The sequence below is a fragment of the Dendropsophus ebraccatus genome, chromosome 1 (assembly GCF_027789765.1).
Source record: "Dendropsophus ebraccatus isolate aDenEbr1 chromosome 1, aDenEbr1.pat, whole genome shotgun sequence".
NCBI lineage: Eukaryota > Metazoa > Chordata > Amphibia > Anura > Hylidae > Dendropsophus > Dendropsophus ebraccatus.
The window spans coordinates 82,466,592-82,489,617 of NC_091454.1; the positions used below are offsets into that span (position 1 = coordinate 82,466,592).

General features: G+C 44.0%; 1 protein-coding gene across 2 annotated transcripts in view; it reads left to right on the forward strand.

Moving 5' to 3' along the window:
• NTS (neurotensin) overlaps window positions 1–23,026 on the forward strand; it is a 232,060-nt gene that overhangs the window by 162,080 nt on the left and 46,954 nt on the right. The window contains exon 2 of one of the 2 annotated variants that reach the window (XM_069955717.1): window positions 17,952–18,030. The exons of the other annotated variant lie outside the window; for it this stretch is intronic. The gene's annotated coding sequence lies outside the window, so the exon portion shown is untranslated. The remainder of the gene's footprint in view (window positions 1–17,951; window positions 18,031–23,026) is intronic. 2 annotated transcript variants of the gene reach the window in all.

Below are 23,026 nucleotides of genomic sequence, written 5' to 3' on the forward strand. Positions count from 1 at the left end.
ATTTAACAAAACAGGTCAGGAGAGGACACAGGTCCTTCTTATCCTTTTCTTTTGACAGTGATTTTTGTCATCCTTTTAACACCTCACCATCTGAGAGCCATAACAATCTTTTTTTCATACAGAGTGTCAAATGAGGGCCTGTTTTATTGCAAAAACAATTGTACATTTTAAAGACACCTTTTATTTTACCATAAAATGTACAGTAAAAGAAAAACTATATATTTTTCGGCAGAAAGTGAAAAAACAAAATTACGTTGTTTTTCTTTTAATGTTTTGCATTTTTAAAATGATGTCTGCCATTTTGCGTTTTGGCCGAAGGTCATTACAATGAGCACTGTTGATAGAGTATTTTAGTTCAGGTGGACTAATTGCCCTTTGAGTGTGTCTTTAATTGGGAATTCAGTGGTAAAGACTGTAAAATCATGATGAAAAAATAAATACATAGCCTATGGCTATAGGCCCTATTACACCAACAGATTATCTGACAGATTTTTTGAGCCAAAGCCAGGAAGACACACTCAAAGGGCAATCATTCAACCTAAACTAGAATAATGTACCAACAACCATCATTGCACGGTTGGAGAGGTGGCCAACAGCAAAATGACGGACATCATTTTGACCTCAAAATGATGGGCGTCATTTCTTCTTTGATTTAAAAAAAAAAAAAAGGACAGTAAAAAACAATCTTGGAACACAGCCCATTTCTGCAACTTTTGCAGGATTTAATTTGTCTATAATGTTTTGAAGAATTGCTATATTCTGTCTTACATAATGTTTCTAATTTTTGACTATGTAGCTGTGTGAGGACTTTTTATTTTGCAATTGCATCAGTAGTTTTTATTGGTATCCTTTTGGAAAAGATATGATCACTTTTCGTTTTTTTTTTTTTTTTTTTGGAATGTGATGTGACCAAAAATTAATTATCCTTGCGTTTGTTATTTTTTTTATTTTATTTTATTTTATTTTATGTCTTTGACCATTCATGATTAATAATATTATACAAGAAAATGTACCCGACGCTGCCCGGGTATAAAGTGTCAGTGTGTTAATTAGATTTGTTCTAAGGTGCCCAGGAGGCCAAGCTAAAGATATTGTCTCATCTGAGTTAATCAGTGGAATTAGTGTATACCTGTAGTGCATAGTTGGAGGGGTTCTGTATACCCACAATGTATAGTTTTAAGGGGTATCGCATATCTGTAGTGCATAGTTGGGGGGGCTGTATACCTATAGTGTATAGTTGGTGGAGTTCCTGTATACCTGTAGTGTATAGTTTTGGGGTCCTGTATACCTGTAGTGTATAGTTTGGGGTCCTGTATACCTGAAGTATATAGTTGGTGGAGGTCCTGTATACCTGAAGTATATAGTTGGTGGAGGTCCTGTATACCTGTAGTGTATAGTTTTGGGGTCCTGTATACCTGTAGTGTAAAGTTTGGGGTCCTGTTTACCTGTAGTGTAAAGTTTGGGGTCCTGTATACCTGTAGTATATAGTTGGTGGAGGTCCCGTGCACCTATAGTGTATAGTTTTGGGGTCCTGTATACCTGTAGTGTCCTGTATACCTGCAGGGTCCTATTTACCATTAGGCACCCATGGTCTGGTGCGTAGGGTAGCACCTTGCAGAGGGGCAGTACCCTCCCATTCAGACTTGCCAGAAAATCTGGTGTCTTTTCGAGGGGGGTATGGTGGTACTGGTCAGGTCTGGTATAGCGGTGTTATCCAGTCACAGTATGGCTGTATTGGTCAGGTCTGGTATGGCAGTGTTATTTAGTCACAGTGTGTCGGTATTGGTCATGTCTGATATGGCGGTGTTATCCAGTCACAGTATGGCGGTATTGGTCAGGTCTGGTGTGGCGGTGTTCTCCAGTCACAGTGTGGCGGTATTGGTCAGGTCTGGTATAGTGGTGTTATCCAGTCACAGTATGGCGGTATTGGTCAGGTCTGGTATGGCAGTGTTATCCAGTCACAGTATGGCGGTATTGGTCAGGTCTGGTATGGCAGTGTTATTTAGTCATAGTATGGCGGTATTGGTCGGGTCTGGTATGGCAGTGTTATCCAGTCACAGTATGGCGATATTGGTCAGGTGTGGTATGACAGTGTTATCCAGTCACGGTATGGCAGTATTGGTCAGGTCTGGTATGGCAGTGTTATTTATTCATAGTATGGCGGTATTGGTCAGGTCTGGTATGGCAGTGTTATCCAGTCTCAGTATGGCGGTATTGGTCAGGTGTGGTATAACAGTGTTATCCAGTCACAGTATGGCGGTATTGGTCATGTCTGGTATAGCAGTTTTTTCCAGTCATAGTATGGTGATATTGGTCAGGTGTGTTATGACAGTGTTACCCAGTCACAGTATGGTAGTATTGGTCAGGTCTGGTGTGGCAGTGTTATCCAGTCACAGTATGGCAATATTGGTCAGGTCTGGTATAGTGGTGTTATCCAGTCACAGTATGGTGGTATTGGTCAGGTCTGGTGTGGCGGTGTTACCCAGTCACAGTTTGGCGGTATTGGTAAGGTCTGGCAGTGTTATCCAGTCACAGTATGGCGGTATTGGTCAGGTCTGGTATGACAGTGTTATCCAGCACAGTATGTTGGTATTGGTCAGGTCTGGTGTGGCAGTGTTGTCCAGTCACAGTATGGCGGTATTGGTCAGGTCTGGTATGGCAGTGTTATTCAGTCACAGTGTCGGTATTGGTCAGGTCTGGTGTGGCAGTGTTATCCAGTCACAGTTTGGTATACGTGTACAGTACTGGATTATAATAGGGGCGTTTTTGGCGGCAGCCCGGGGCCTTGAGCTCCTGGGGGGCCCATGACCACCCAAAAAGACTTATACTTTCAGTGTTGTACTGTCTCCTGGCTACACTTCTGCCATGATTTGCAAAAAATTACAGTTTTTTTATGGCAATTTTGCACAAATCAGGACATCATGACATTATCTATCCTGTACTATGAACGCCAGGCTAGTGCTTCCATAGTTACAGTGGGGTGGGGGGGCCCAGGCTTGTTGAACAGCCTGGGGCCTATGGTAAAGTTAATCCGCCCCTGTACGTGTAGTGCCCTGTATATACATGTACTGTATAGATGGAGTAGGGGGTCCTGTATACATATACTGTATAGATGGAGTAGGAGGCCCTGAATATACATGTACTGTATAGATGGAGTAGGGGGTCCTGTATATACATGTACTGTATAGATGGAGTAGGGGGTCCTGTATATACATGTACTGTATAGATGGAGTAGGGGGCCCTGTATACATGTACTGTATAGATGGAGTAGGGGGTCCTGTATATATATGTACTGGATAGATGGAGTAGGGGTCCCTGTATATACATGTACTGTATAGATGGAGTAGGGGTTCTACCAGTTATTACTGGGGATGTTGTGAGGCAGCTTTCCTAGCAACCATTGCTCCCTGTGAAAATTAAAGCAGTAATCCTATTGGTTGCTAAGGCTCCAACTGCCGTGTCTGCTGCAGCTAATTATATCACCTGTGTTTGCAGTGAGGAGATTTTCCCATTCATCTCTATGGGGCGCCGCTCTTCCCTCTCCCCTCCTGTACATCTGGCGGGGACGGGACCTTCGCAGTAACCTTCCCGGGCACCCAATGTATCTGTGTGCCAAATTTGGGGTCAAACTGTTCAGGCGTTTGGAAGTCTATTTGGGACAGACAGACAGACAGACTTTCATTTTTATTATATAGACTAGAAAATATACCCGGCGCTGCCCGGGTAGAAAGTGTCAGTGTATTAGTTAGATTTGTTGTAAGGTGCCCAGGAGGCCAAGCTAAAGGTATTGTTTCATCTGAGTTAATCAGTGGAATCAGTGTATACCTGTAGTGCATAGTTGGAGGCGTTCTGTATACCCACAATGTATAGTTTTTAGGGGTCTCGCATTTCTGTAGTGCATAGTTGGGGGGGCTGTATACCTATAGTGTATAGTTGGGGGGTCCTGTATACCTGTAGTGTGTAGTTGGGGGGGCTGTATACCTGTAGTGTATAGTTGAGGGAGGTCCTGTATACCTGCAGTGTACAGTTAGTGAAGGTCCTGTATACCTGTACTGTATAGTTCGGGGGTCCTGTATACCTGTAGTATATAGTTGGTGCCAGGGCCGGACTGGGACTTAAAATCAGCCCTGGCAATCAAACCCCAGCAGCCCACATATCATATCCCTCCCTATATATCATGGATAGCGGTATAAAATACGAGCTGTTGCAAATTCTGCTTTATTTAGCCATGTCCCCCACTACTCCCTTAAACATGTGAACCCACCATCAGCACCTAAAAATAATGCTATAACATAATCTGCTGTGGATTTGATGCAGCATATTTATGCACTCATTCAACTGATTAAATCAGAAGCATCAAATCCGCATTGGATTAGGTATGAACGTGCCCTTAAAGGGAACCTGTGAGGTCTATACCAGGTAACACAGCTGTAGATCCCAGCGTACAGATCAGGGATCGGATCTTTAGTCCAGTGTAAACCTCTATAATCTTTCTTTTCATTACCAGCTGAAGTGTCACAGAGGTGGAGCCACAGCAGCACTTTCTGCCCCCGCCTGCTCTGACTGATGGACGTATAGGGTGCTGCTGCTGCCGCTGCTGTTGTGAAACTTTAGTTGGAAATGAAAAGGACAATTATATAAGTTTACACTGGACTAAAGATCAGTGATATCTCCCTCACCCCTGTCTGCTAAGAGCTACAGCCCTAGACCTGGTACGGACCTCACAGATTCCCTTTATAGGAGAAAAACATGGCCACTTTCTTCCAGAAACAGCGCCACACTCTTCTTCAGTTTGTGTGAGGTATTGCAGCTCAGTTCCATTGAAGTGAATGGAGCCAAGTTGTAATAACCATACACTGAGGACAGGGTGGTGCTGTTTTTGGACAAAAGTTACAATATTTTTTAAATACCTTTTATCCTGACTATGTTTGCACACCATATAATGGCAGTCAAAGCTACATAATAAGCTGCTAGATAGCCATTTCCTACTGGATATCCATCTATCTATCTATCTATCTATCTATCTATCTATCTATCTATCTATCAGTAGGGCCCCAGGAAAAATTGAAGGATATATAATGGTAACATGGGTAAGAATTTTCTGTGCATGATAATACTGTCATAGTTAATAACACCAGTAAGCAAATATTATCACCACACTGTACACGTTACTGCCATACTGTCACTAAGCAAACCCACCAATATTGCCAATACTACCAGTATATAAGTAACAAATAATATCACCACACCATGAGCACGGCCATTACCACCACATAATGACTAATACCGCTACACTGTGACTGAATACAATCCACATATATATCCATATATATATATATATCCATATATACAATCCATATATAAAACACTAATATTACCAATAATACGAGTAATACCATCACACCATGCCCACTACTCCCACCATACAGTGACTGGATAATACCCCTATACCATCACATCATGCCCACTACTCTCAGCATACAGTGCCTGGATACCACTATACTGGCACCAAATAACAGCCACTATATAAAGACCAATATTCTCCCAAAGCAGTGACAATAGAACACAGGTGTTACACTCTGTCCCTCCAGCTGTTACAGAACTACAAATCCCATCAGGACTGGACAGCTAAAGCATGACGGGAATTGTAGTTTTGCAACACCTGGAGGGCAGGAGTGTGACACCCCTGATACTGAGGTAGATCCCAGCTGTATAAAGGTTCTGCAGACATTATAAGTGATTATAGTGCAGTTACATCCTGTCACTCACAGTAGGCATCTTCTCTGCATGAAGAGACGTCCACTTTTCCTTTTCTTCTCCATCTGGCTCCGGCCATCATGAAGGCTTCTCTGGCCATGACTCCTCCTCTCCACGGGATCTGCCAGACAGACATATTAGGCTTCATGCTCCAGCAACATCCTCATCTATACATCCCCCCATATAGAATAGCCCCCCTGCTGTACATCCCCCCCCCTATAGAATAGCCCCCCTGCTGTACATCCCCCTTATATAGAATAGCCCCCCTGCACCCCCCATATAGAATAGCCCCCTGCATCCCCCCATATAGAATAGCCCCCCTGCATCCCCGTCCTACATAGAATGCCCCCTGCATCCCCCTCCCATTTAGAATAGCCCCCTGCATCCCCCTCCAATATAGAATAGCCCCCGGCATCCCCCTCCGATATAGAATAGCCCCCCTGCATCCCCCTCCCATATAGAATAGCCCCCTGCATCCCCCTCCTATATAGAATAGCCCCCTTGCATCCCCCTCCCATATAGAATAGCCCCCCTGCATCCTCCTCCTATATAGAATAGCCCCCCTGCATCCTCCTCCTATATAGAATAGCCCCCCCTGCACCCCCTCCCATATAGAATAGCCCCCCTGCATCCTCCTCCTATATAGAATAGCCCCCCCCCTGCACCCCCTCCCATATAGAATAGCCCCCTGCATCCTCCTCCTATATAGAATAGCCCCCCCCTGCACCCCCTCCCATATAGAATAGCCCCCTGCATCCCCCTCCTATATAGAATAGCCCCCCCCTGCACCCCCTCCCATATAGAATAGCCCCCCTGCATCCTCCTCCTATATAGAATAGCCCCCCCCTGCACCCCCTCCCATATAGAATAGCCCCCTGCATCCCCCTCCCATATAGAATAGCCCCCCCCTGCACCCCCTCCCATATAGAATAGCCCCCCTGCATCGTCCTCCTATATAGAATAGCCCCCCTGCACCCCCTCCCATATAGAATAGCCCCCCTGCATCGTCCTCCTATATAGAATAGCCCCCCTGCACCCCCTCCCATATAGAATAGCCCCCCTGCATCCTCCTCCCATATAGAATAGCCCCCCTGCATCGTCCTCCTATATAGAATAGCCCCCCTGCACCCCCTCCCATATAGAATAGCCCCCCTGCATCCTCCTCCTATATAGAATAGCCCCCCCTGCACCCCCCATATAGAATAGCCCCCCTGCATCCTCCTCCTATATAAAATAGCCCCCCCTGCATCCTCCTCCTATATAAAATAGCCCCCCCCCCCTGCACCCCCTCCCATATAGAATAGCCCCCCTGCATGGCCACATGTGAAGGGGTTAAAAAAAAAAAATTCTCACCTCACCTCGCTCCCAGCAGCTTCTTCCTCGGCTGGATCTTCGGTCCACGGCGGCGGCGGCTCTCCTCTCTCTCCTCCAGGTCCTCAGCGGCGCGTCAGGGAAGTGACGTCACCGCTGGGGGCCTGGTGGAGGTGGCTGCAGACGTGCCTGCGCGCGGCACGTCTGCGGCCCTCGGCACTTGGGAGGGGAACAACGGGGCGGAGACACGCCACCGCAGCCCCCTCCCGCCACCTCCCGCCACCACAGCCCGCTCACCTTGGCCCGGCTGGCCCGCTCCTGACGTGCTCCGCCAATCAACGAGGGGCCACAGCGGCGGGCCGCATCGGCCCCACGTTGATTGGACTGGAGGAGCATGTCAGGAGCGGCCCGCAGCGTTGATTTTTTTTTTTTTCTATTGGACAGCCCGGGCGGCCCACAGACTGGTAATCTGGCCAGCCCAGCGGGCATTTGCCCGCCTTGCCAGATTACCAGTCCGGGCCTGGTTGGTGCTGTATACCGGTAATGTATAGTTGGTGGAGGTCTTGTTTACCTGTAGTTTATAGTTTGAGGGTCCTGCATAATTGTAGTGTATAATTGGTGGAGGTCTTGTATACCTGTAGTATATAGTTTGGGGGTCCTGTATACCTGTAGTGCATAGTTTGAGAGTACTGTATAACTCTAGTATAGAGTTGGTGGAGGTCCTGTATACCTGTAGTGTACAGTTTGGGGTCCTATATACCTGTAGTATATAGTTGGTGGGGTTCCTGTATACCTGTAGTGTATAGCTTTGGGGTCCTGTATACCTGTAGTATATAGTTGGTGGAGGTCGTGTATACCTGAAGTATATAGTTGGTGGAGGTCCTGTATACCTGTAGTGTAAAGTTTGGGGTCCTGTATACCTGTAGTATATAGTTGGTAGAGGTCCTGTGCACCTGTAGTGTATAGTTTGGGGGTCCTGTATACCTGTAGTGTCGCATTTACCATTAGGCACCCATGGTCTGGTGCATAGGGTAGCACCTTGCAGAGGGGCAGTACCCTCCTGTTCAGACTTGCCAGAAAATCTGGTGTCTTTTCGAGGGGGGTATGGCGGTATTGGTCAGGTCTGGTATAGCGGTGTTATCCAGTCACAGTATGGCGGTATTGGTCAGGTCTGTTATGGCGGTGTTATCCAGTCACACTATGGCGGTATTGGTAAGGTCTGGTGTGGCGGTGTTCTCCAGTCACAGTGTGGCGGTATTGGTCAGGTCTGGTATAGTGGTGTTATCCAGTCACAGTATGGCGGTATTGGTCAGGTCTGGTATAGCAGTTTTTTCCAGTCATAGTATGGTGGTATTGGTCAGGTGTGTTATGACAGTGTTACCCAGTCACAGTTTGGCGGTATTTGTCAGGTCTGGTATGACAGTGTTATCCAGTCACAGTATGGCGGTATTGGTCAGGTCTGGTATGGCAGTGTTATCAAGTCACAGTATGGTGGTATTGGTCAGGCCTGGTATGGCAGTGTTATCCAGTCACAGTATGGCGGTATTGGTCAGGTCTGATATGATGGTGTTATCCAGTCACAGTATGGCGGTATTGGTCAGGTCTGGTGTGGCGGTGTTACCCAGTCACAGTTTGGCGGTATTGGTCAGGCCTGGTATGGCAGTGTTATCCAGTCACAGTATGGCGGTATTGGTCAGGTCTGGTATGACAGTGTTATCCAGCACAGTATGGTGGTATTGGTCAGGCCTGGTATGGCAGTGTTATCCAGTCACAGTATGGCGGTATTGGTCAGGCTTGGTATGGCAGTGTTATCCAGTCACAGTATAGCGGTATTGGTCAGGTCTGATATGATGGTGTTATCCAGTCACAGTATGGCGGTATTGGTCAGGTCTGGTGTGGCGGTGTTACCCAGTCACAGTTTGGCGGTATTGTTCAGGTCTGGTATGGCAGTGTTATCCAGTCACAGTATGGCGGTATTGGTCAGGTCAGGTGTGGCAGTGTTACCCAGTCACAGTTTGGTATACCTGTAGTGCCCTGTTTATACATGTACTGTATAGATGGAGTAGGGGGTCCTGTATACATGTACTGTATAGATGAAGTAGGGGGTCCTGTATATACATGTACTGTATAGATGGAGTAGGGGGTCTACCAGTTATTACTGGAGATGTTGTGAGGCAGCTTCCCTAGCAACCATTGCTTCCAGTGAAAATGAAAGCAGTAATCCTATTGGTTGCTAAGGCTCCAACTGCCGTGTCTGCTGCAGCTAATTATATCACCTGTGTTTGCAGTAAGGAGATTCTCCCATTCATCTCTATGGGGCGCCTCTCTTTCCTCTCCCCCTCCCCTCCTGTACATCTGGCGGGGACGGGACCTTCGCAATAACCTTCCCGGGCACCCAATGTATCTATGTGCCAAATGTGGGGTCAAACGGTTCAGGCATTTGGAAGTCTATATGGGACAGACAGACAGACAGACTTTCATTTTTATGATATAGATGTGGTAATACCAAATATGTTTCTTTGTGAGTTTTATTTTTATCATTTCAAAAGGGAAGGGGGTTAAAATGTGGTTACTTTTTTAAATATATTTTTAAAAAGACATTTTACATTTTGTTTACACTTTTTAAATTCCCCAAAGGGACTTTTATGAGCACTAATTTGATTGTTTATACAGATCAATTTATTTTGATTGCTTTGCACTGATCTGTTCAATAAATAATCTGCAAGTAGAGCCTGACAGACCTCTGACAAATGCTGCACCTTTCAGTTCACTCCCAACATGCCATGATTACCATTCATTGTGCTTTATAGAGGGTCAATCTGCCTCAATTGGACTTTATTGTCAGGCCTGCACTCACTGTGTATAGGCTTGGCCCCAGTGTATAAAGTGTGTGCTGTAGAACTGTGTCTGTTGTAGTATACTATACTGTTAGAAAACATGTTAAGGCCAGGTTCAGACTATGTAAGTGTGCGGCTGCATTTGCGGCTGTAATTGTGCGGCGGTATTTTTGGTGGTTCATGCGTACGCTGGAAAGTATACGATATACGGCTGCACAGTGCACACTATGTATGAATCTACGGCCCTATCGTAAACGGACCCGTAAAAAATGAACAAGACCATTGTTTGCGGCTGGAAACGCGGCCGTGGATTGACAGGCGGTCCGTACGGAGTACTTCAAAAATAGCCGGCAATGATGCCGAATTCTGATGCCTCTAATAGTTAATATATTAAATTAATAAAACACATTTTCTTTGTAATAAAGTCCCTTTCGTTGTTCAATAATTTAATTTAAACTAATCCATCATTTTGCAATTAAATATACTGTTAAAATAAATATATATAAATAAATGTATATTTATATATATATTTATTTTTTGACAGTATATTTAATTGCACAATGATGGATTCGTTAGAATTAAATTATTGAATAACGAAACTGAATTTATTTCAACGAAAATGTGTTTTATTCATTAAATATTAATTAGTACAGGAAGCTCCATAAGCCGTTAATTCATATTGCCGGCAAAAGAGCATTCTGTACTAATCATCACTTTACTTTAATGAAAACATCAAATGTTTCTTCTAATTATGTTATCACAATAGCATTATTAGAAGAAACATTTAGAATTATATGTGCGCTCAGCTGATTGGCTGATCGGCTGAGCGCACATATAATTAGCGGGTCCGCAGCACAGTGACTTCATTGTGCTGCGGACCAGTGAAGAGGACACATCGGGGTGAGTATAGAGCTCTCCCCACCCCCTCCCCAGCACTGCACCCCTCCCAGCAAAGAAGGGGGGTCACTTAACCCCTTCCTTGCTGGGATGGGTGCAGTCTGACATCAGTCTGGCCCCCAAGGGGTTAAGGGGGATGCAATACATCCTCCCTTAACCCCTTGGGGGCCAGACTGTAAGCAGCGATCTGTAAAGATGCTGCATACTGTAAGGAGCACAACACCACTCACAATGATGGGTGTTGTGCTCCTGTTGTGTGTTTTTTGTGTGTTTCTCCCTTTTTGTTTTTCAGATATCGGTATCCTGGGGATTACGTCGGACTCCGTGGACTACGTCGATGACCAGCGTTTTTTTTTGGTTTTTTTTTATAAAATGGTCAATGAGGGGTGTGGGGGTGTTTTTATTTGAATAAAAAAATTTTTTAACTTGTGTCTTCTCTTTATTTCTTTACTTTATAGACTTAGTAGTGGAAGCCGTCTAATAGACGATATCCATTACTAAGTTGGGGCCTAGTGTTAGCCGGTATAAAATGGCGAACACTAACCCCCCATTATTACCCCAGTACCCAATGCCACCAGGGGTACTGGGAAGAGCCGGGTGCCAGTGGTCCCGGAGCGTCAAAATTGGCGCTCCTGGACCGGGCGGCAGCAGGCTGGTAAGATTTAGGCTGGGGAGGGCCTAAACCAATGGCTCTTCCCACCCTGGTGTTACCAGGCTGCTGTTGTTTGGTTTTTAACCCGGCTGGTTATAAAAATAGGGGGGACCATATGCGGTTTTTTTTAATTATTTATTTATTTAAAAAAAAAAACGCATAGGGTCCCCCTTATTTTTATAACCAGCCGGGTTAAAAACCAAACGTCAGCAGCCTGGTAACACCAGGGTGGGAAGAGCCATTAGTTTAGGCCCTCCCCAGCCTAAATCTTACCAGCCTGCTGCTGCCCGATCCAGGAGCGCAAATTTTGACGCTCCGGGACCACTGGCACCCGACTCTTCCCAGTACCCCTGGTGGCATTGGGTACTGGGGTAATAATGGGGGGTTAGTGTTCGCCATTTTATACCGGCTAACACTAGGCCCCAACTTAGTAATGGATTCCGTCTATTAGACGGCTTCCACTACTAAGTCTATAAAGTAAAGAAATAAAGAGAAGACACAAGTTAAAAAAATTTTTTATTCAAATAAAAACACCCCCACACCCCTCATTGACCATTTTATTAAAAAAAAAAAAAAAAAAAAAACGCTGGTCATCGTCGTAGTCCACGGAATCCGACGTAATCCCCAGGATATCGATATCTGAAAAACAAAAAGGGAGAAACACACAAAAAACACACAAACAGGAGCACAACACCCATCATTGTGAGCGGTGTTGTGCTCCTTACAGTATGCAGCATCTTTACAGATCGCTGCTTACAGTCTGGCCCCCAAGGGGTTAAGGGAGGATGTATTGCATCCCCCTTAACCCCTTGGGGGCTAGACTGATGTCAGACTGCACCCATCCCAGCAAGGAAGGGGTTAAGTGACCCCCCTTCTTTGCTGGGAGGGGTGCAGTGCTGAGGAGGGGGTGGGGAGAGCTCTATACTCACCCCGATGTGTCCTCTTCGCTGGTCCGCAGCACAATGTAGTCACTGTGCTGCGGACCCGCTAATTATATGTGCGCTCAGCCGATCAGCCAATCAGCTGAGCGCACATATAATTCTAAATGTTTCTTCTAATAATGCTATTGTGATAACATAATTAGAAGAAACATTTGATGTTTTCATTTAAGTAAAGTGATGATTAGTACAGAATGCTTTTTTGCCGGCAATATGAATTAACGGCTTATGGAGCTTCCTGTACTAATTAATATTTAATGAATAAAACACATTTTCGTTGAGATAAATTCAGTTTCGTTATTCAATAATTTAATTCTAACGAATCCATCATTGTGCAATTAAATATACTGTCAAAAAATAATTATATATATAAATATACATTTATTTATATATATATTTATTTTAACAGTATATTTAATTGCAAAATGATGGATTAGTTTAAATTTAATTATTGAACAATGAAAGGGACTTTATTACAACGAAAATGTGTTTTATTATTTTAATATATTAACCATGAGAGACATCGGCATTACTGCAGAGGATCGCAAACCCCGGTAATAGCAATTCATGTAAACTGTTTCCCTGCTTTCCCAGATGCATCCAGAGGTGTTTGCATCACTTTCTTAAGATTTTATTTGTTATTTTTAGTTGAACCAGATTTCCAAGTAAATGACCGTATGTTTTGAGCCACATGTCTATTTTTTCCCACGGCCATAGTTTCATCCACACATTTACAGCCGCATAAAAAATACAGCCGCACAGTTACATAGTGTGAACCTAGCCTTAAACTGCAGTACATAATATCATTCAAAGGAAATTGTCACTGTCATTTAAAATAACTTCTGACATATAGACATGTCAACAGTTTTAATGGGTCAGGGTCTCGGTGATGAGACCTCCGTCGTCAATCTCAAGAATGAGCAGGGTGAAGTGCTTGGCTAAGAAAATATTTCCCATCTTCCTTTTGCAGTAAAGGAATTCTATAGAAAGTTATGGAGCCCATGTCATGAGACGGAGAGAGATGTAGAGAGAAATGTTCAGCTGAACATTGCATCTTAGTTGGGCTTTGGCCAGATCAGATAGCATCTTTCATACATGTCCAGATGTCAGTGTATCTTAGTTTATATACTAAATGACAGATGTATATAGGGATGTATGCTCCTGGAATGCCTAACTTCATTGTGTGTCACAGGTACACAAAAGGATGACATTGTTAATACATGTAATTTATATAGTGTGTGTTCATGACTATAAGCCCACATGATAGATAATATATCTGTTAGGACTCGGGCTTACATAGCAACCAGTATGCTTATGTTTTTTCTATACTCTGCTCTGCTACTCCTGGTTGTAGTAGTGTCCAGTGCAGTGGCGGTCTTTGGCACCAAGCACACCAAGCGATCGCTTGGGGCCCCCAACATCCAGGGGGGCCCCCACGCCCCACTCTTGTGCTCAAGTCCACTGGACAGAGCCGCTGCCCCGATCGCTGCTGCCATTTGAACTGTAACTATGAGCACTCGTAATGAGTGCTCATAGTTACATGCAGCAGCACTGACAGGGCAGGAGACATTGGCTCCCTTCCTGTCAGTCACTCTTGTGGCCACAGGAAGGGTTTTCCCTGCGGTCACAAGTGGCAGCTTTGTCCTTGTGGTGCCGGCGCTCCAGTGACATCACTGGAGCATCGGCGCCAGCACAAGGGGAGTGCGGTCTCTTGTGATCGCAGGGAAAACCCTTCCTGCGGCCACAAGAGTGAAGAGAAGAGGAGACGCCCGGACCCAGGTGAGTATAAGTGTTTGTTTTATTGTGCTATATACTGTATGGGAGGGGGAGCACACAGGGGTCTGTTTAACTGGGGGAGCGCACATTGGGGGTTTATATAAATGGGGGGAGCACACAGGGGGGCTATATAACAGGGGGAGCACACAGGGGGGCTATAGACTACTGGGGCTTCACAAAGGGGTCTACATACTATTGGGGGCAGCACACAGGGGGTCTATATACAACTTGGGCCAGCAGAATGGGGTCTATATACAACTTGGAGAGCACACAGGAGGTCTATATCCAAGTGGGGGAGCACACAGGGGCTATATACTACTGGGGGAGCACACAGGGGTCTATATACTACTGGTGGGGCACACAGGGGGTCTATATACTACTGGGGGAACATACAGGGGGTCTATATACTACTTGTGAGGCACACAGGTGGTCTATATATAACTGGGGGAGCACACAGGGGTCTGTATACTGCTGGGGCAGCACACAAGGGGTCTATTTAATACTGGTGGGGCACACAGGGGGTCTATATACTACTGGGGGAACCACACAGGGGGTTTATATACTACTGGAGGAGCACACAGGGGTCTATATCCAAGTGGGGGAGCACACAGGAGGTCTGTATCCAAGCGGGGGAGCACACAGGGGGGCTAAATACCCCTGGGGGAGCACACAGGGGGTCTATATACTAGTGGGGGAGCACACAGGGGGTCTATATACAACTGGGGCAGCACACAGGAGGTCTATATACTTCTGGGGGAGCACACGGGGGGGGCTATATATAACTGGGGGAACACACAGGGGTCTATATACTACTGGGGGAAGCAAACAAGGGGTATATACTATTGGGGGAAGGACACAAGGGGTATATACTACTGGGGACAACACACAGAGGTCTATTGTTTTGGAACGCGTGTCGAGGGGGGGGCCCCAGACATAACTTCGCTTGGGGCCCCAGAAATGCCAAGACCGCCCCTGGTCCAGTGTTGCACTCCACCTGCTGATCAGCACTAGCTGTTTGCAATCACAGTGATTTGACTGACAGCTGACTCGCCCAGTTAGGTGTCAGTATCTGGGTTGGGCTGGGACTTCTAGTCCTATAAGTCTATTACTCATGTTCTCTGCCTGTGATAGCGCCTATTTTCTAGTGCCTTGACCTAGCATCTCCTGACTGTGTGTATTCTGTCATTTGGATTTCGTAACCCCGACCTCGCTTTTTGGATTCTGACTTTGTACTTTTGCTGTCCATTTGTTGCCTACCTTGAATGCTGACTATTCTATTATTTTGTGAGTTTGTCTTGTCTTGTTTTCTGTTCCCACTTGTTATAGTATAGGGAACGTCGCCCAGTTGACCGCAGTTGTTAGAGCTGTTGTGGCAAGCAGGTATGGCCAGCTGGGGCGGGTGCCAGTTTTTAGGGCTGCACTCGTCTTTTGTCTTCCTAGACCCCTACCTGACAATATCACAATTTTTCACTTATAATAGCATTACTTTGTAAGCTGTTTTTGAATATCCATGATAGCTATTTCTTCATTAAATTATAAACTAAATGTGTAAATTATTAGAATTAAGTATAGAAATAAATTAAGCACATTAATTTTTCTGTCCATTCTATAGTAGTTACTATTAAAATGTAAAACATACACATTTCTGATATAAATGGGTTATTGGTAGCTACTAATTTAAATAGATGAAGTATGTAGAGATAAGTGAAGTGTATCTTGGGAATCAAGATTTGCTACGAATTGCGATGTCATTTCGCTTCATTCTGCAAATTGAATTCCGGACGATTTGTTAAGGAACTTCACAAAAGAAAAACTAAATATTGTCCGCACATGTTGTCTGGAGCATCACTGGTTGGGAGAAAGGGATATACCATAATCCCTAGTGCCCGTCCAATCAGCTGCATGCCCCTCATGTCAGCACCTCCCCCCCACCTTCTATTTAAGGCTGTTTGTTAAAGGAGGTGGCCAGTCGGCTGTGTGTGGAGGAGACAGCAGGATAGTAGCAGGCAGTTAGAGCAGAGCAGGAAGAGACTAACAGAGCAATTTAGGGACAGAGAGGATAGGAGGGCTGATTTTGGGTGATGTCAGCACCTCACCCCTCTATATAAGGAAGTTCATTAACGTAGGAGGGCAGTCGGCTGTGTGTGGAGGAGAGAGCAGGATGGCAGCAGGCAGTTAGAGCAGAGCAGGGAGAGACTAACAGAGTGATATAGATATAGAGACAGAGAGGAGAGGAATGGTGGAAACTGGATGATTGACTGGCTCATTGACATCTTTTAAATTGTGATTTTTCAGATTTTTGACATTTTTACAACAACATGCTTTAACAAATTTGCCCTTCTGTGATAGTCTCAATATTGTAGCTACTACAGATTTGGCTGTTTTAATGAAATTCGTTTAGATTCAATTCGCGCATCACGAAAATGACTTCTGGTGGGGGTCCCGCTACCATAATAATAAAGCAATAATAAAGCAATAATAATGTTGTGTCATAATAACACATAATTTCTGCTGATTGTAAAGTTGGTGTAAGTGTATTATACATATTTTAGAATTGTGTATGTTTAGTATTTGTACACTAAAATCAAATGCTTGAATTATTAATATAATTCCCCAGTATATAACAAATAATGTTAAATGAATGTATTAAATATAGCCATGCATTCTGTTTCCAGTAGCAGATGTTGGATATTGAAAGTTTATCTACAGACAAGGAATGTGCTCCTAGCATTGAACAAACATGGTTTGTCCTTTGATGTGTTCAGCAAAACAAACTGTGCATTACTAGTATCAGTGAATTGCTGCAGAACAGGTATTACTTATCATGATGGCTCTGTATATTTACTCGAAAGGGAATCTATCAATCCCCTTTAGGTTAGGTCATTACTTCCTAGCCTTTCCATAACCAAACCCCTAAAAAACATAACTTTAACCCCTTAAGGACCGGGCCTGAAATGGCCTTAAGGACTTTGAATTGCGGCCGCAGAAAACTGATATGTCAGTTCTTTGCGGCGCCACGCGGGATCCCGGCCGGAGCGTATACGATGAGTATACGCTCCAGCCGGGATACAATTGAAGCAAAGGCAGTGTTCCACTCCGCAGAAAGTACGGCCGTTGTTGCCGATGGCAACAACGGCCGTACTTTTACATAGTCTGAACATACCCTTAGGCTGGGTTCACACTACGTATATTTCAGTCAGTATTGTGGTCTTCATATTGCAACCAAAACCATATTTGCCATTAAATGGCGGCCATCCACTCAATTTCAACATTGTGTGAACAGAGCCTTTCTGTGTTTTCAATCCACTCCTGGTTTTGGTTGCAATATGAGGACCACAATACTGACTGAAATATACGTAGTGTGAACCCAGCCTAAAAGTGTATTTGAGGGGACTGTATGTTAGAAAGCCCCACAAAGCACCCCATTTCAGAAATTGCACCCCCCAAACTCTGCAAAAGCACATCCAGAAGGTTTTTTTTTAACCCTTAAGGAGAGTCACAGAAATAAAAGCTAAGTGTGTAAGAAATTAGAAAATTTTAATTTTCTGTGCAGAGATTTTATTGTAATATAATATCTTTCCTAATTGTAAACCTATTACCAGAGAAATGCACCCCAATTTTGATTTTCCCGTTTCTGCAGTTTATAGAAATATCCCATATGTGGCCCTAATGCGCTATTTGATGCAAACACAAGCCTCAGATATAAAAAAAAATGCCTAGTGAATTTCCAAAATTATAGTGTAAAAATGTAATATTTCATTTTCACGCCACATTGTTCCACAGGTTCAAACCAGGTTCAATGGATCAGTAAGAAAAGGATATCGTTGTCAGGTTATCTTAATTAGCATCAGGACACCTCCAGGTACATAACAGCAGGTTCATATGTATGAGCCTGCTCTTAGTTTTCCTTTAAGTCATGAAAACACTTTTGAAAACTATGTTAAGACTTTGTCATGCCCATTGATCTAATTTTTGTTGTGTTTGTCTCCATTTCTTTAGCAGACATTCAGCACTTTATACTGCACTGAGGATTTTTTTTTAGTACCCACCTAATGTCCTTATTATGGAATCTGTTGGCATATACATTTACATAATTGCACATATAAAATTAAGATTTATGTAAAGTCTAAACAAGACATCAGTTGAATCCTGAACAGATTTTAGGTGTTGGTTATTGTTGAACATCATCATTTTTTACACAGAAAGTTTATACCTATCAACAACAAAAAGGATTTTCTAAAAATACCTTTTCATCCAATCAGCATCACTAGTGTATGCCCCCCCCCCTTTGAGTTAAAATATTTAATTTGACAGATATTGGTTATGTTTCTACAGCATCTTTCTTTGACTATTTTGCAGTAGTTTTTTTTGGATGGCCATCATTCTGGTGCCAAAATATGGCTATGATGTGCAAATTATGGGCATAATTTGCATAATACACCATACTTTGGCACCAAAATGACTTTAATGGGGTACTTCGGGCAAAATCAATTTTAAGATATGTTACTGCCCAACAAAAGTTTTGAAAATGACTAATAGACACTTATTATGGGAAATGCACCTATAGTGTACTTTCCCTGCACTTACTACAGCATTTTCTGTTCATAACTCTGTAAAATTGGGGACCGGGGATCACCCCCACCGGCCTCCCCCTGCTCCCTGCCCCCTCCCCAGGCTACAAGCACCTGCCGGTGCCAGCGTCCACACTCGTCCCGTATCCGGCAGCCACCAGCTCCCACTGCTACCTGCTACCTCTACCTGCTGTAGGGATCACCCCCGCCAGCCTCCTGCAGCTCCCTGCCCCCCTCCCCAGGCTACAAGCACCCACTCAGTGTCAGCAGCCACACTCACACCTAGTCCGGCAGCCGCCGGCTCCAACTGTTTCCAGCTACCTCTGCTTGCCGTAGAGGTAGCGGGTAGCAGTGGGAGCCGGCGGCTGCCGGACTAGGTGTGAGTGTGGTTGCTGACACTGCCTGCATCTCTACTCATTATTGTTACAATGAAAACTTCTGTTTTAGTATTGTTAACTTGAACACATTCCAGAAAAAAAAAAAATAGTGCAAATCAGTATGTAGATATTTGTTTACTTAGAGCATCTGGATCTATGTCAGTAATTATGCAAAGCTATATTCATTTACAATACAAATTCGACATGTCTTGAAGATCCTATTTAGATATGTCTCTAGATACACATTTTATCGCAAGAAAGTAAACAGCTTTATAAACATGCTTTAGTTGCTAATCATTCTTATGCTCTGTTATTTAATTGATGTTTCATTTTTTAATAATTTCGATTTTAAAATAATTAATTTAGCTTTGCAGAGACCGAGGCTTATCTTTTAGGTATTCTGTATGTGTCTGATTCATTTGCAATTTGATAGGTTTGATAAAGTCCCAAAACAATTCATTTAACAGGTAGTGTGGGGGCCTATCAACAGTTTGGAAATGTTAATGACCTTTTATAGGTACATAATGATCACTTGTACAGATGCTTTATAAAGCATTACCGGGTCATTTGGAGTGATTTTACTAGCATAATATTTATTTCTAATACTTTTTATGACACTATTTGGCGCAATTAATCAGATAAATTGAAAGGCAAGGTGCTCTAAGGTTTTAGAACTAATTTGATTGGCCTTTTCCAACATTATGCGTACTGTGAATAAGGTAATCAAGATTATGGTTATGGTAAAATGGCCCTTGTTTTGCACTCAAAAACAACGGCCGTTGTTGCATCGAAAATTGAATGGCAATCAGTGCACAAGTGAAATGTCAATTATTTCCACGGCCATAGCAAATAATGGCTGTTATTTAATACACTGTGAACAACAGCTGTTGTTGCATTGACTAGGTTAATAGTGCCTTAAGGGCAGCATAAACTAGTGACAGAAATGCTGTACAGATCGGTGTATTACTTACATCATTTTGTTCAGCCGTTCTCTTAAGAGAGAGAGACTAGGATTGTTGCCACACCCCTTTCCCGACCCTCCAGCTGCTGAGGACTACTTATTGTCTATGTTACTCAGGAGGATATCTCCAGATCAGCTGCACAGAAAAATTTAAGTGATACATCATTCTGTTCAGCTTCTCTGTCACTAGTTAATGCTATCCTTAGGACAGCATTAACCTACGAACAGAGTCTTTATTAGTTACAAGTGCTCCACACTTGACACACTTCCCATCAGCAAACTATCACTCTGTTCAAGGGTTTTGCAACTTTGTTGTACATTTAGCACTGTATTAGAAGTCTATGTAGTGTAATCACGTACAGTTGCTTCTATGAAAAGACACATACTCTGCTGTGCCATCCTGCTCAGCGTTCTGGACAGAGATCCTGTTTATAATATGGCCAAGCATAGAGGAACATGTGATCTTGATCCATGAGAGAGGATCATGGTCAGGATGGCACAGCAGGGGATGTAACTGTGGTGTCCCACCACAGATGTTTCTAGCCTTACACCTATCGCACAAGCCTTATTCTCTAAAGTAAGGTGGTGATGAAGTTGTATAAATGTTTTACCACCAGATGTCAGTGTTCATAACTATGTATGTATTGCACAGCTGTAGGCACTATAGGATTACTGTTTTGTTATGTGATTCTGTGAACCAATGTGAGATGCTCTTTTTACTCTACCTATCTCTTTCCTCCTTCTTCTGCACACTCTCTTCTCCACCACTCACAGGGACCCTTACACACCCTGTAGGAAGTAGTCACATGGCGAGAAGAAGTGTAGTGTCACTTAGTTTCCCCTCTGAGGAAACTAATTCTCTGAGGAGTAGGACACACACAGACCAGGAATCCCTGCTGTACTTAGCCAGGGCCTGGCTCTGCCAGGTTCCCTGTCATGGACAGACCAACTGTGATAGTGGACAAAGACACACGTGTATGGATAACACAAAGACTTTCTTTCCACAATCTATAAATACACACTATGCAGTGCTAAGCAACTGAAAAAACACAAGTCAAAGATCCCCCCAGCCCACGCTGAGAACCTTTCTTAACTGAGCAGGGTGGTATCCTAGACAGAGGAACTGACCCGGGTAAAGCAAAGCAACTGCATAAAGGTCTACGTACTCTATTTCGCACCGCAGGTGGCACTGGAAAATTTCGGACATTTAGGTAACCAAGACTGGGGCTTGTGTCACCCTCGTAGGACGGGTACCCCGACACTGCAGGGCAGAAGGTGTTATAGCAAAATTAAGGTCGACACACAGGCACAAGTGTTCTCTTCTCAAGTATTCTTCTTCAAGTATCTCTTCTCTCAAGTACCAGCAGAGCACATTACTACTTTGGGTTGGAGCTCTCCCGACGAATTCCTCTACTCTCCTGACAAACTCCTCTCAACTTCTCTAAGCTCTTCTACTCTTCCCAGCACTCAAATGAAACAGCACTGCTACTCTACCTTAGCCCTTAAAGCGACATTGTTGCCCCTTTTTGCATTCTGACTCCTGTACACAGGTGTAAACGGTAAATTTAGCAGTTTTCATACCCTATTTTATATCATACTTGCTTGTTCAAGTAAAAAGTGATCTTTTATGAATTGCAGATTGTTCTAAGTGGGTGGGGATTAACGACAACAGTGCCACTTAGCCCCGCCCAAAGCGCCACCATCTGCCCCGCCCCTCTGTGACATCATTGGCACATAAGCCCCGTCCATTGGTATGGGCCAACCTAGAGAGGGTGGGGAATAAACCTTTAGTCCAGTCTGATCCAGTGGTCAGTGAAGGGGTGGGGCCTATGTGCCTATGACGTTATGGAGGGGCGGGCCAACAGTTGCATTGTGGGAGGAGTTAAGTGGTGCTGTTACCAACTTAGCACAATCTGCAGTTGGTAAAAGATCACTTTTTACTTGAACAAGCACCATGACATATGATATAAAATAAGGTATGAAAACTGCTAAATTTACTTTTTACACCTGTGTAGAGAAGTCAGAATGCAAAAAGGGGATGACAGTGTCACTTTAAGCATCTCTCAGCACAGATTTAGTGAGCTCAAGTCTGTATCACAAAAGTCACCTAGTGAAAAGCTGTTCTGTATTGCAAGAGACTTTCAGTAAAACTACTTTATTTATTCTACTGGGATTCAGTGATCATTGCTCCAACACCTACACACACCGGCTACACCATCCTTGGGTCATTTTTGGGTCATTTGTGGGTAATTGAGCAGCACGGTGGCTCAGTGGTTAGCACTATGCTCAGTAGTTCAAATCCCACCAAGGACAACATCTGCAAAGAGTTTGTGTTTGCGTGAGTTTCCTCCCACACCCAAAAACATACTGATAGGTGAAGTGCTGCGTAATCTGTGTGCACTATACAAATAAGGCATTATTATTATTATTTATGTTGGTAGCGGTTGGTCAACTTCCCATCCTTGGGTCATTTTTCCCCTTTCTGTGGGTGGTGGTGGGTCAACTTCCCACTCCAGACCACCATGATAAGAGCCCAAGAGACCCATCACAACCCAGCAGGTTAATGACCATTGGGGTCCGTATGGCCAGCCTCTAAACAAAGCAGGTATACCACCACACCTGTGTGCTGAACTAGCACTGGCATCACCACTGTATCATCACTGGCTGAGCAATGCGCCAACCACCAGCATAACATCATTCCGGCGCTTGGGCACAGGAATCCGAATGCAGCAGCACCACATAACTGCTTAGTAAAACATGGGAGTTCACCAACCAAAGGACATCTTCACAAAAAAAGTTCTTTCTTCTTATTAGGTGGATGGATAAGGTAAAAGTTTGGTGCCCTGGATTTTTCACTACCATCTTCCTTTGGAATTGAATTTAAAGTTCACTAAAAACATACTGTGAATACTCGCCTGACCATCTGGCAAATCTAATAATAACTAAGGA